Raw genomic sequence first — 14618 nt, 5'->3', positions numbered from 1 at the left:
GTTCCTACCACAATGTCGCACACTCCTTCTTTAACCAATTTCTATACAGTACTGCCTTGCGCAATATGTGGTGTGTAATCAGTGGATTTCATCAACAGACCAATTTAAATGCTTTGTCAGTTGAATCACGTGTGTCCTGCTATCTAATTGTGTAACTCTGAATGACAATACAACATGTACAAAGAAACCCCTATCATATTACTTTTTAGCTGGCAATCGAGCTTGTGTGATTGTAGTATTGTATCAAATGTTATGGTGGTTTGGGTTTTAAAATATATCACCTGAATGTTGATGTGGCTTGTTAGAGAGATATGTCACGTGAGCAATATAGCAATAACTATTGGTTGTTTCAGGATCGTATGTCACTGGAAAGTCCACTATGTCCCCATAATATCAGTGTTTACAGCACTAACTAAAGGACGTGCTGGATGAGATACCTATGTCTACCTGTGTATAAAGAGATCGCCATTAGACATGTGTCTTAAAAAGAACTGTTGATTAAATCTATCTATATGTGCAGATGGACATTTTGAAGTTCTCCTATGTCAAAAGAATTCTGATCTTCGAAGTCCACATATTTTAGGTAGGTATTACCTTTTTTTATTATTATGATTGGAATTAAGAACATGCTTGTGACCAGAATATTTATAACTAAACCTCATGTGTATCACTAATGTAGTATGTATCATCACTGCACCCCACTTCATTAAGGGGACCACATGATAATCACTTAAATGTGTGCGTCCGTCCCTTCATGTATGAGATCATTGTGATATTATCAGGAATGTTGCTGAATGTAATGATCAGGAAAAAAAGTTATCATCAGGAAAAAAGTTATCATGAGGAAAAAAAAGTTATCATTAGGGAAGAAAAGATATCATCAAAACGACACCATGAATCAAGGATTTTAACGACGCCTCGAGTTAGGATCATCAGGACGGCTCGAGTCAATTATCATAACGACGCCTCGAGTCCAGGATCATAACGACCCCTCGAGTCCAGGATCATAACGACGTCTCGAGTTCAGGATCATAACGACGCCTCGAGTCCAGGATCATAATGACGTTTCGAGTCCAGGATCATAACGATTTTTTCCATTCCAGGACCATAACGACCCCTTAAGTCCAGGATCATAACGACGGGTCGAGTCAGGATCATAACGACGGGTCGAGTCAGGATCATAACGACGCCTCGAGTCCAGTATCATAACGACCCCTCGAGTTCATGATCATAACGACGTTTCCAGTCCAGGACCATAACGACGCCTCGTGTCAATTATCATAACGACGCCTCGTGTCAATTATCATAACGACCGCTCGAGTCCAGGATCATAACGACCGCTCGAGTCCAGGATCCTAACGACGCCTCGAGTCAGGATCATAACGACGCCTCCAGTTAAGGATCATAATGACGCCTCGAGTCCATTATCATAACGACGCCTCGAGCCCAGGATCATAACGTCGCCTCGAGTCAAGGATCATAACATAACAACGTCTCGAGTTCAGAATCATAACGACGCCTCGAGTCATGGTCATAACGACTCCTCAATTTTAAGATCATAAGCTTGGCCCGAATAAAAAAGCCAAACAAAACAAATAACCTAAAAGTAAAAAATATTAAGCCACCTTCTTCCATATCTTTTACACCTTTGTCAACTCGTCCCTTCCATATCTTTTCCCCTCTGTCAAATCTTCCCTTTCATATTTTTTACTCCTCTGTCAACTCGTCCCTTCCATATCTTTTACCCCTCTGTCAAATCTTCCCTATCATATTTTTTACCCCTCTGTCAACTCTTCCCTTCCATATCTTTTACCCCTCTGTCAACTCTTCCTTTCCATATATTTGTCCCCTCTGTCAACTCTTTCCTTTCATACCTTTACCCCTCTGCTATCTATACCCCTTCCATATCCTTTGCCTCTCTTTTAATTCTCAACCTCCATATCCTTTGCAATTTTCACAACTCATCCCTCCATATCATATAATCTCTACTCCTCTGTCAGCACCCATTCCATAAAACGTGCCTCTGTCAGCCCCCTATAGCCCCTACCACAATGTCTCACACCCCTTCTATTACCCCTTTCCATACAGTACTGCCTTGTGCAATATGTGGTGTGTAATCAGTGGATTTCATCAACAGACCAATTTAAATGCTTTGTCAGTTGAATCACGTGTATCCTGCTATCTAATTGTGTTGCTCTGAATGACAATACGACTTGTACAAAGTAAACCATATCATATTACTTTTTAGCTGGCAGTCGAGCTTGTGTAATTTTAGTATTGTGTTAATGCTATGGTGGTTTGGGTTTTAAAATATATCACCTGAATGTTGATGTGGCTTGTTAGAGAGATTTGTCACGTGAGCAATATAGCAATAACTATTGGTTGTTTCAGGATCGTATGTCACTGGAAAGTCCACTATGTCTCCATAATATCAGTGTTTACAGCACTAACTAAAGGACGTGCTGGATGAGATACCTATGTCTACCTGTGTATAAAGAGATCTCCATCAGACCTGTGTCCTAAAAAGAACTGTTGATTAAATCTCTCTGTATGTGCATATGGACATTTTGAAGTTCTCCTATGTCAAAAGAATTCTGATCTTTGAAGTCCACATATTTTAGGTAGGTATTACCTTTTTTTATTATTATGATTGGAATTAAGAACATGCTTGTGACCAGAATATTTATAACTAAACCTCATGTGTATCACTAATGTAGTATGTATCATCACTGCACCCCACTTCATTAAGGGGACCACATGATAATCACTTAAATGTGTGCGTCCGTCCCTTCATGTATGAGATCATTGTGATATTATCAGGAATGTTGCTGAATGTAATGATCAGGAAAAAAAGCTATCATGAGGAAAAAAAAGTTATCATTAGGGAAGAAAAGATATCATCAAAACGACACCATGAATCAAGGATTTTAACGACGCCTCGATTTAGGATCATCAGGACGGCTCGAGTCAATTATCATAACGACGCCTCGAGTCCAGGATCATAACGACCCCTCGAGCCCAGGATCATAACGACGCCTCGAGTCCAGGATCATAATGACGTTTCGAGTCCAGGATCATAACGATTTTTTCCATTCCAGGACCATAATTACCCCTTAAGTCCAGGATCATAACGACGTCTCGAGTTCAGGATCATAACGACGCCTCGAGTCCAGGATCATAATGACGTTTCGAGTCCAGGATCATAACGATTTTTTCCATTCCAGGACCATAATTACCCCTTAAGTCCAGGATCATAACGACGGGTCGAGTCAGGATCATAACGACGGGTCGAGTCAGGATCATAACGACGCCTCGAGTCCAGTATCATAACGACCCCTCGAGTTCATGATCATAACGACGTTTCCAGTCCAGGACCATAACGACGCCTCGTGTCAATTATCATAACGACCGCTCGAGTCCAGGATCATAACGACGCCTCGAGTCAGGATCATAACGACGCCTCCAGTTAAGGATCATAATGACGCCTCGAGTCCATGATCATAACGACGCCTCGAGCTCAGGATCATAACGACGCCTCCAGTCAAGGATCATAACATAACAACGGCTCGAGTTCGGGATCATAACGACGCCTCGAGTCATGGTCATAACGACTCCTCAATTTTAAGATCATAAGTTTGGCCCGAATAAAAAAGCCAAACAAAACAAATAACCTAAAAGTAAAAAATATTAAGCCACCTTCTTCCATATCTTTTACACCTCTGTCAACTCGTCCCTTCCATATCTTTTCCCCTCTGTCAACTCCTCCCTTTCATATTTTTTACTCCTCTGTCAACTCGTCCCTTCCATATCTTTTACCCCTCTGTCAAATCTTCCCTATCATATTTTTTACCCCTCTGTCAACTCTTCCCTTCCATATCTTTTACCCCTCAGTCAACTCTTCCTTTCCATATATTTTTCCCCTCTGTCAACTCTTTCCTTTCATATCCTTTACCCCTCTGCTATCTATACCCTTTCCATATCCTTTGCCTCTTTTTTAATTCTCAACCTCCATATCCTTTGCAATTTGCACAACTCATCCCTCCATATCATATAATCTCTACTCCTCTGTCAGCACCCATTCCATAAAACGTGCCTCTGTCAGCCCCCTATAGCCCCTACCACAATGTCACAAACTCCTTTCCATAGTCCCAACCCCTAAATCAAGCACTTTCTATCATAGATACTTCCCCTGTGCCACACACGCCCCTCAATAGCCCCTACCACAATGTCTCACACCCCTTCTATAACCCCTTTCCATACAGTACTGCCTTGTGCAATATGTGGTGTGTAATCAGTGGATTTCATCAACAGACCAATTTAAATGCTTTGTCAGTTGAATCACGTGTATCCTGCTATCTAATTGTGTTGCTCTGAATGACAATACGACTTGTACAAAGTAAACCATATCATATTACTTTTTAGCTGGCAGTCGAGCTTGTGTAATTTTAGTATTGTGTTAATGCTATGGTGGTTTGGGTTTTAAAATATATCACCTGAATGTTGATGTGGCTTGTTAGAGAGATTTGTCACGTGAGCAATATAGCAATAACTATTGGTTGTTTCAGGATCGTATGTCACTGGAAAGTCCACTATGTCTCCATAATATCAGTGTTTACAGCACTAACTAAAGGACGTGCTGGGTGAGATACCTATGTCTACCTGTGTATAAAGAGATCTCCATCAGACCTGTGTCCTAAAAAGAACTGTTGATTAAATCTCTCTGTATGTGCATATGGACATTTTGAAGTTCTCCTATGTCAAAAGAATTCTGATCTTTGAAGTCCACATATTTTAGGTAGGTATTACCTTTTTTTATTATTATGATTGGAATTAAGAACATGCTTGTGACCAGAATATTTATAACTAAACCTCATGTGTATCACTAATGTAGTATGTATCATCACTGCACCCCACTTCATTAAGGGGACCACATGATAATCACTTAAATGTGTGCGTCCGTCCCTTCATGTATGAGATCATTGTGATATTATCAGGAATGTTGCTGAATGTAATGATCAGGAAAAAAAGCTATCATGAGGAAAAAAAAGTTATCATTTGGGAAGAAAAGATATCATCAAAACGACACCATGAATCAAGGATTTTAACGACGCCTCGATTTAGGATCATCAGGACGGCTCGAGTCAATTATCATAACGACGCCTCGAGTCCAGGATCATAACGACCCCTCGAGCCCAGGATCATAACGACGCCTCGAGTCCAGGATCATAATGACGTTTCGAGTCCAGGATCATAACGATTTTTTCCATTCCAGGACCATAATTACCCCTTAAGTCCAGGATCATAACGACGTCTCGAGTTCAGGATCATAACGACGCCTCGAGTCGTGGATCATAATGACGTTTCGAGTCCAGGATCATAACGATTTTTTCCATTCCAGGACCATAATTACCCCTTAAGTCCAGGATCATAACGACGGGTCGAGTCAGGATCATAACGACGGGTCGAGTCAGGATCATAACGACGCCTCGAGTCCAGTATCATAACGACCCCTCGAGTTCATGATCATAACGACGTTTCCAGTCCAGGACCATAACGACGCCTCGTGTCAATTATCATAACGACGCCTCGTGTCAATTATCATAACGACCGCTCGAGTCCAGGATCATAACGACGCCTCGAGTCAGGATCATAACGACGCCTCCAGTTAAGGATCATAATGACGCCTCGAGTCCATGATCATAACGACGTTTCGAGTCCAGGATGATAACGACGTCTCGAGTTCAGGATCATAACGACGCCTCGAGTCCAGGATCATAATGACGTTTCGAGTCAAGGATCATAACGATTTTTTCCATTCCAGGACCATAATTACCCCTTAAGTCCAGGATCATAACGACGGGTCGAGTCAGGATCATAACCACGGGTCGAGTCAGGATCATAACGACGCCTCGAGTCCAGTATCATAACGACCCCTCGAGTTCATGATCATAACGACGTTTCCAGTCCAGGACCATAACGACGCCTCGTGTCAATTATCATAACGACGCCTCGTGTCAATTATCATAACGACCGCTCGAGTCCAGGATCATAACGACCGCTCGAGTCCAGGATCATAACGACCGCTCGAGTCCAGGATCATAACGACGCCTCGAGTCAGGATCATAACGACGCCTCCAGTTAAGGATCATAATGACGCCTCGAGTCCATGATCATAACGACGCCTCGAGCTCAGGATCATAACGACGCCTCCAGTCAAGGATCATAACATAACAACGGCTCGAGTTCAGAATCATAACGACGCCTCGAGTCATGGTCATAACGACTCCTCAATTTTAAGATCATAAGTTTGGCCCGAATAAAAAAGCCAAACAAAACAAATAACCTAAAAGTAAAAAATATTAAGCCACCTTCTTCCATATCTTTTACACCTCTGTCAACTCGTCCCTTCCATATCTTTTCCCCTCTGTCAACTCCTCCCTTTCATATTTTTTACTCCTCTGTCAACTCGTCCCTTCCATATCTTTTACCCCTCTGTCAAATCTTCCCTATCATATTTTTTTACCCCTCTGTCAACTCTTCCCTTCCATATCTTTTACCCCTCAGTCAACTCTTCCTTTCCATATATTTTTCCCCTCTGTCAACTCTTTCCTTTCATATCCTTTACCCCTCTGCTATCTATACCCCTTCCATATCCTTTGCCTCTTTTTTAATTCTCAACCTCCATATCCTTTGCAATTTGCACAACTCATCCCTCCATATCATATAATCTCTACTCCTCTGTCAGCACCCATTCCATAAAACGTGCCTCTGTCAGCCCCCTATAGCCCCTACCACAATGTCACAAACTCCTTTCCATAGTCCCAACCCCTAAATCAAGCACTTTCTATCATAGATACTTCCCCTGTGCCACACACGCCCCTCAATAGCCCCTACCACAATGTCTCACACCCCTTCTATAACCCCTTTCCATACAGTACTGCCTTGTGCAATATGTGGTGTGTAATCAGTGGATTTCATCAACAGATCAATTTAAATGCTTTGTCAGTTGAATCACGTGTATCCTGCTATCTAATTGTGTTACTCTGAATGACAATATGACTTGTACAAAGTAAACCATATCATATTACTTTTTAGCTGGCAGTCGAGCTTGTGTAATTTTAGTATTGTGTTAATGTTATGGTGGTTTGGGTTTTAAAATATATCACCTGAATGTTGATGTGGCTTGTTAGAGAGATTTGTCACGTGAGCAATATAGCAATAACTATTGGTTGTTTCAGGATCGTATGTCACTGGAAAGTCCACTATGTCTCCATAATATCAGTGTTTACAGCACTAACTAAAGGACGTGCTGGGTGAGATACCTATGTCTACCTGTGTATAAAGAGATCTCCATCAGACCTGTGTCCTAAAAAGAACTGTTGATTAAATCTCTCTGTATGTGCATATGGACATTTTGAAGTTCTCCTGTGTCAAAAGAATTCTGATCTTTGAAGTCCACATATTTTAGGTAGGTATTACAGTTTTTTTTATTATTATGATTGGAATTAAGAACATGCTTGTGACCAGAATATTTATAACTAAACCTCATGTGTATCACTAATGTAGTATGTATCATCACTGCACCCCACTTCATTAAGGGGACCACATGATAATCACTTAAATGTGTGCGTCCGTCCCTTCATGTATGAGATCATTGTGATATTATCAGGAATGTTGCTGAATGTAATGATCAGGAAAAAAAGCTATCATGAGGAAAAAAAAGTTATCATTTGGGAAGAAAAGATATCATCAAAACGACACCATGAATCAAGGATTTTAACGACGCCTCGATTTAGGATCATCAGGACGGCTCGAGTCAATTATCATAACGACGCCTCGAGTCCAGGATCATAACGACCCCTCGAGCCCAGGATCATAACGACGCCTCGAGTCCAGGATCATAATGACGTTTCGAGTCCAGGATCATAACGATTTTTTCCATTCCAGGACCATAATTACCCCTTAAGTCCAGGATCATAACGACGTCTCGAGTTCAGGATCATAACGACGCCTCGAGTCGTGGATCATAATGACGTTTCGAGTCCAGGATCATAACGATTTTTTCCATTCCAGGACCATAATTACCCCTTAAGTCCAGGATCATAACGACGGGTCGAGTCAGGATCATAACGACGGGTCGAGTCAGGATCATAACGACGCCTCGAGTCCAGTATCATAACGACCCCTCGAGTTCATGATCATAACGACGTTTCCAGTCCAGGACCATAACGACGCCTCGTGTCAATTATCATAACGACGCCTCGTGTCAATTATCATAACGACCGCTCGAGTCCAGGATCATAACGACGCCTCGAGTCAGGATCATAACGACGCCTCCAGTTAAGGATCATAATGACGCCTCGAGTCCATGATCATAACGACGTTTCGAGTCCAGGATGATAACGACGTCTCGAGTTCAGGATCATAACGACGCCTCGAGTCCAGGATCATAATGACGTTTCGAGTCAAGGATCATAACGATTTTTTCCATTCCAGGACCATAATTACCCCTTAAGTCCAGGATCATAACGACGGGTCGAGTCAGGATCATAACGACGGGTCGAGTCAGGATCATAACGACGCCTCGAGTCCAGTATCATAACGACCCCTCGAGTTCATGATCATAACGACGTTTCCAGTCCAGGACCATAACGACGCCTCGTGTCAATTATCATAACGACGCCTCGTGTCAATTATCATAACGACCGCTCGAGTCCAGGATCATAACGACCGCTCGAGTCCAGGATCATAACGACCGCTCGAGTCCAGGATCATAACGACGCCTCGAGTCAGGATCATAACGACGCCTCCAGTTAAGGATCATAATGACGCCTCGAGTCCATGATCATAACGACGCCTCGAGCTCAGGATCATAACGACGCCTCCAGTCAAGGATCATAACATAACAACGGCTCGAGTTCAGAATCATAACGACGCCTCGAGTCATGGTCATAACGACTCCTCAATTTTAAGATCATAAGTTTGGCCCGAATAAAAAAGCCAAACAAAACAAATAACCTAAAAGTAAAAAATATTAAGCCACCTTCTTCCATATCTTTTACACCTCTGTCAACTCGTCCCTTCCATATCTTTTCCCCTCTGTCAACTCCTCCCTTTCATATTTTTTACTCCTCTGTCAACTCGTCCCTTCCATATCTTTTACCCCTCTGTCAAATCTTCCCTATCATATTTTTTTACCCCTCTGTCAACTCTTCCCTTCCATATCTTTTACCCCTCAGTCAACTCTTCCTTTCCATATATTTTTCCCCTCTGTCAACTCTTTCCTTTCATATCCTTTACCCCTCTGCTATCTATACCCCTTCCATATCCTTTGCCTCTTTTTTAATTCTCAACCTCCATATCCTTTGCAATTTGCACAACTCATCCCTCCATATCATATAATCTCTACTCCTCTGTCAGCACCCATTCCATAAAACGTGCCTCTGTCAGCCCCCTATAGCCCCTACCACAATGTCACAAACTCCTTTCCATAGTCCCAACCCCTAAATCAAGCACTTTCTATCATAGATACTTCCCCTGTGCCACACACGCCCCTCAATAGCCCCTACCACAATGTCTCACACCCCTTCTATAACCCCTTTCCATACAGTACTGCCTTGTGCAATATGTGGTGTGTAATCAGTGGATTTCATCAACAGACCAATTTAAATGCTTTGTCAGTTGAATCACGTGTATCCTGCTATCTAATAGTGTAACTCTGAATGACAATATGACTTGTACAAAGTAAACCATATCATATTACTTTTTAGCTGACAGTCGAGCTTGTGTAATTGTAGTATTGTGTTAATGTTATGGTGGTTTGGGTTTTAAAATATATCACCTGAATGTTGATGTGGCTTGTTAGAGAGATTTGTCACGTGAGCAATATAGCAATAACTATTGGTTGTTTCAGGATCGTATGTCACTGGAAAGTCCACTATGTCTCCATAATATCAGTGTTTACAGCACTAACTAAAGGACGTGCTGGTGAGATACCTATGTCTACCTGTGTATAAAGAGATCTCCATCAGACCTGTGTCCTAAAAAGAACTGTTGATTAAATCTCTCTGTATGTGCATATGGACATTTTGAAGTTCTCCTGTGTCAAAAGAATTCTGATCTTTGAAGTCCACATATTTTAGGTAGGTATTACAGTTTTTTTTATTATTATGATTGGAATTAAGAACATGCTTGTGACCAGAATATTTATAACTAAACCTCATGTGTATCACTAATGTAGTATGTATCATCACTGCACCCCACTTCATTAAGGGGACCACATGATAATCACTTAAATGTGTGCGTCCATCCGTCCCTTCATGTATAAGATCATTGTGCATACAATATATCATCAACTACATCAAGGTCACAGGTCACACTTGACCACTTTAAAATGAAAGTTTGCGTATGAAGGATATCTAATGAACCCCTTAACAGATTTGGCTCATAGTTACAATATCAACTTCTACATGTGATTAGATTTTGCTGGTCAATATAGCCGTCGAAACAAGTTTGTGGAGGAGGGGTACAATGTAATAAATCCTGTCCGGACAATTCATTCTAAATCTGTGAATTGATTCCATTCAAACTACACAGAAATGTTAGAGATTATGTGTGGATATGAATTAATTTTTCCCAGGGAATTTAGTTACCGTGGTAACCAGATCAATATACAAAGGTTTTGTGTGATGGTCAATAGCTCATCAGTCCTTAGATTACTATCTAAACTTTATTGATATAACAAATAGATAAGGGATGGAGCATCAACACATCAGATGACGGTTGGCCTAGCCATCCGAAACATGTAAACATATTAAAACCTACAAGTTTACGGAATCCTTTGTTTTGATGCTCCATACCTTATCTATTTGTGATTACCTCTCGTCTATGGAGCTCTGCTAGAATACTTCGGTATCCACCTAGAATTCCATCACCGAAACATCAACCTACCTTTACTGATAGGATGTTGGACTCCTCCGCCTCCTGTGTTGGTTTTACCACACTATCTTTTTACTTTATTGATATAAGTGAATAAGAAATGCCTATAGTTTGAAATATGAAGTGCTATGGAACCATGATAGAGGCTAATAATGCGTAAACACGGAGATAAGATGCAATTAAGCTGAAAATTAGTATGCAAGAGCTGGATGGATAACAAATACAACGGTACTATTTTTGAAAACAATATACACAATGTATGCCATTTGGTGGCTTTGGTCATAAATGATTAGCAGGGGCATAAGATAGTTCTAATGGGTCAAAGATGAAGGTCAAACATCACACCTGAACACTTTTAATATGATAAAATTACTAATGGGGTCAAGAACTGTTCCAGAACTGTACAATAACAGTTCTTAAGATTAAAAGGTCATTCTTGATCTCAAGAACTGTATACCAGAGGGGATGCCTTGACTTGCTGTATGAAAATAGTTCATGTCCACACCATAGCAGTCAAGCATGAGGTTCTACTCCTCGTCAGTATTTAGTAATAAATATGTCAAGGTTAAAGGTCAAATGCCAAACCTGACCAATACAAAAACAAAAAAACTGGGATAATGTACAGTTATCGCATGGACACCCGGACATAGGTAAATCCATGATGAATGGGTCAATAGTATATCAGTGTGAATACATTGGTAAATGTGTTGATGGTATATCTGTGTAAGGTCACTGATTAAGGGGTTGGTGTTATAAATGTGTGAAACCATTCGTAAAGGGGTGGTGTTATGTATCTGTGTGAACCCATTGGTAACGGGGTTTGTGGTATATCTGTGTGAGTCCACCGGTAAAGCATTTTGTAGTATATGTCTGTGTAAGCCCATTGATAAAGGGGTTTGTGGTGTATCTGAGCGAGCACCGGCTCACTTTGCTATCATTTGTTGTCACCTCTTAACCTCACTAGCTTCCTTACCCTCGATTACCACCTCATTACTCATACCCTCTGTCATCTATTCCCCTCCATATCTCTTACCCCTCTGACAACTCTTCCCCTCCATATCTTTTACCCTCTATCAACTCCTCCCTTCCATATATTTTACCCCTCTGTCATCTATTCCCCTCCATATCCTTTGCCCCTCTTTCAACTTTCAACCTCCATGTCCCTTGCAATTCGCTCAACTCATCCCTCCATATCTTTTCCCCTTTGTCAACTTTTCCCTTCCATATCTTTTATCCCTCTGTCAACTCTTTCCTTTCATATCTTTTACCCCTCTTTCAACTCCTCCCTTACATATCTTTTACCCCTCTGTCATCAATTCCCCTCCATATCCTTTGCCCCTCTTTCAACTCTCAACCTCCATGTCCCTTGCAATTCGCTCAACTCATCCCTCCATATCTTTTCCCCTTTGTCAACTTTTCCCTTATATATCTTTTACCCCTCTTTCAACTCCTCCCTTACATATCTTTTACCCCTCTGTCATCAATTCCCCTCCATATCCTTTGCCCCTCTTTCAACTCTCAACCTCCATGTCCCTTGCAATTCGCTCAACTCATCCCTCCATATCTTTTCCCCTTATGTCAACTTTTCCCTTACATATCTTTTACCCCTCTTTCAACTCCTCCCTTACATATCTTTTACCCCTCTGTCATCAATTCCCCTCCATATCCTTTGCCCCTCTTTCAACTCTCAACCTCCATATGCTTTGCAATTCTCTCAATCACCCCTCCATATCCTGTTCCCCATTGTCAACTCTCCCTCTGCCTATCCGTTACCCCTTCATCTCTCTCCCTCCATATTCTTTGCTCCCTTTCATCTCTCTTCCCTATATCTTTTACGTTCCGTCAACTTTTTCCTTCCAAATCATTTACCCATCTTTCAACTTTCCGTCTCCAAATCTTTTACCCTCTCTTAACTCTTCCCTTCTATATCTTTTACCCCTCTTTCAACTCTCCATTTCCAAATCTTTACCCTCTCTCAACTCTCCATCTCCAAATCCTTGACCTTCTCTCAACTCTCCGTCTCCAAATCCTTTACACTTTCTCAAATCTCCCCCACCATATCCTTTACCCCTCTGTCAACTCTCCTCCTACATGTACTTCATCATCCTGTCTTTGCTCCATATCCTTTACCATTCTGTCACGCCCGTTCCTCTTCATAATTTCTACCCCTCTGTCACCATCCATTCCTTAAAACCTGCCACTGCCAGCAACCCCCCTCTATAGCCCATAACTCTATGTCATACTATTCTCTCAAGCGCCACTAATCTGATGGTACACACTCCCCTCCATAGCCCCTACCACTATGTCTCACACCCCTTCTATAACCCCTTTCCATATAGTACAGCCTTGCGCAATATGTGGTGTGTAATCAATGGATTTTATCAAAAGTCCAATTTAGATGCTTTATAAATTGAATTACTCACAGTTGGTTGATTCTTCTGCAATATAATTGTGTAACCCTGAATGCCAACACGACTTGTACAAAGAAACCCCTATCATATTACTTATTAGCTGTCAGTGGAGCTTGTGTGATTGTAGTATTGTGTTAATGTTATGGTTGTTTGGGTTTTAAAATATATCACCTCAATGTTAAAGTGGCTTGTTAGAGAGATATGTCACGTGAGCTATATATCAATAACTATTGGTTGTTTTAGTATCCTGCGTCACTGGAAAGTTCACCATGTCTCCATAATATCAGTGTTTACAGCACTAAAACAATGACGTATTGGATGAGATACCTATGTCTACTTGTGTATAAAGATACCCCCTCAGGACCTGTGTCTTAAAAGAACTGTTAGCTAAATCAACCTATTGTAATATTGTGTTAATGTTACGGTGGTTTGGGTTTTAAAATAATCAGAGAAAATTGTCACGTGAGCTATTTAGCAATAACTATTGGTTGTTTTAGGATTGTACGTCACTGGAAAGTCCACCATGTCTCCATAATATCAGTGTTTACTGCACTAACACAATGACGTGTTGGTTGAGATACCCAAGCTTACGTTTGTATGAAGAGATCGCCATTGGACCTGTGTCTTAAAAAGAACTGTTGGCTTAATCTAACCATCTGTATGCGCGTATTGACATTTTGAAGTTCTCCTGTGTCCAAAGAATTCTGATCTTCGAAGTTAACATATTTTAGATAGGTATTAAACAGTTCAGTATTATGATCGGAATTAAGAGCATGCTTGTGACCGGAATATATAAAACTACCCCCCAAAGGGGTATCACTAATGTAGTATGTATCATCACTGCACCCCACTTCATTAAGGGGACCACATGCTATTCCCTTAAAGGTGTGCGTCCGTCCCGTCATGTATAAGATCATTGTGCATACAATATATCATCAACTACATCAAGGTCAGAGGTCACACTTGACTACTTGGAAATGAAAGTTTGCGTATGAAGGATATCTAATGAACCCCTTTACAGATTTGGCCCATAGTTACACCATCAACTTCTACATTTGATTTAATTTTGCTGGTTAATATAGCCGTCGAAATAAGTTTGTGGAGGAGGGGTACTCTGTAATAAATCTTGTCCGGACAACTCATTGTAAATCTGTGCATTGAGTCCATTCAAACTACACAGAAATGTTAGAGATTATGTGTGTATATGAATTCATTTTTCCCAGGAAATTTACTTACCATGGTAATCAGGTCACTTTATACAGGCTTTGT

The 14618-nt window shown here is 41.1% G+C and overlaps 1 long non-coding RNA gene across 1 annotated transcript; it reads left to right on the top strand.

Moving 5' to 3' along the window:
- Positions 1-432: 432 nt before the first annotated feature.
- Positions 433-7465, top strand: LOC117320995. The gene is made up of 4 exons (XR_004531199.1): positions 433-583; positions 2392-2621; positions 4566-4795; positions 7239-7465. It is a non-coding gene; the product is annotated as an uncharacterized LOC117320995 (long non-coding RNA).
- Positions 7466-14618: the final 7153 nt, after the last annotated feature.

Source organism: Pecten maximus, unplaced genomic scaffold (genome assembly GCF_902652985.1).
Source record: "Pecten maximus unplaced genomic scaffold, xPecMax1.1, whole genome shotgun sequence".
Taxonomy (NCBI): Eukaryota; Metazoa; Mollusca; class Bivalvia; order Pectinida; family Pectinidae; genus Pecten; species Pecten maximus.
This window is presented reverse-complemented; position numbering and strand designations above follow the sequence as displayed.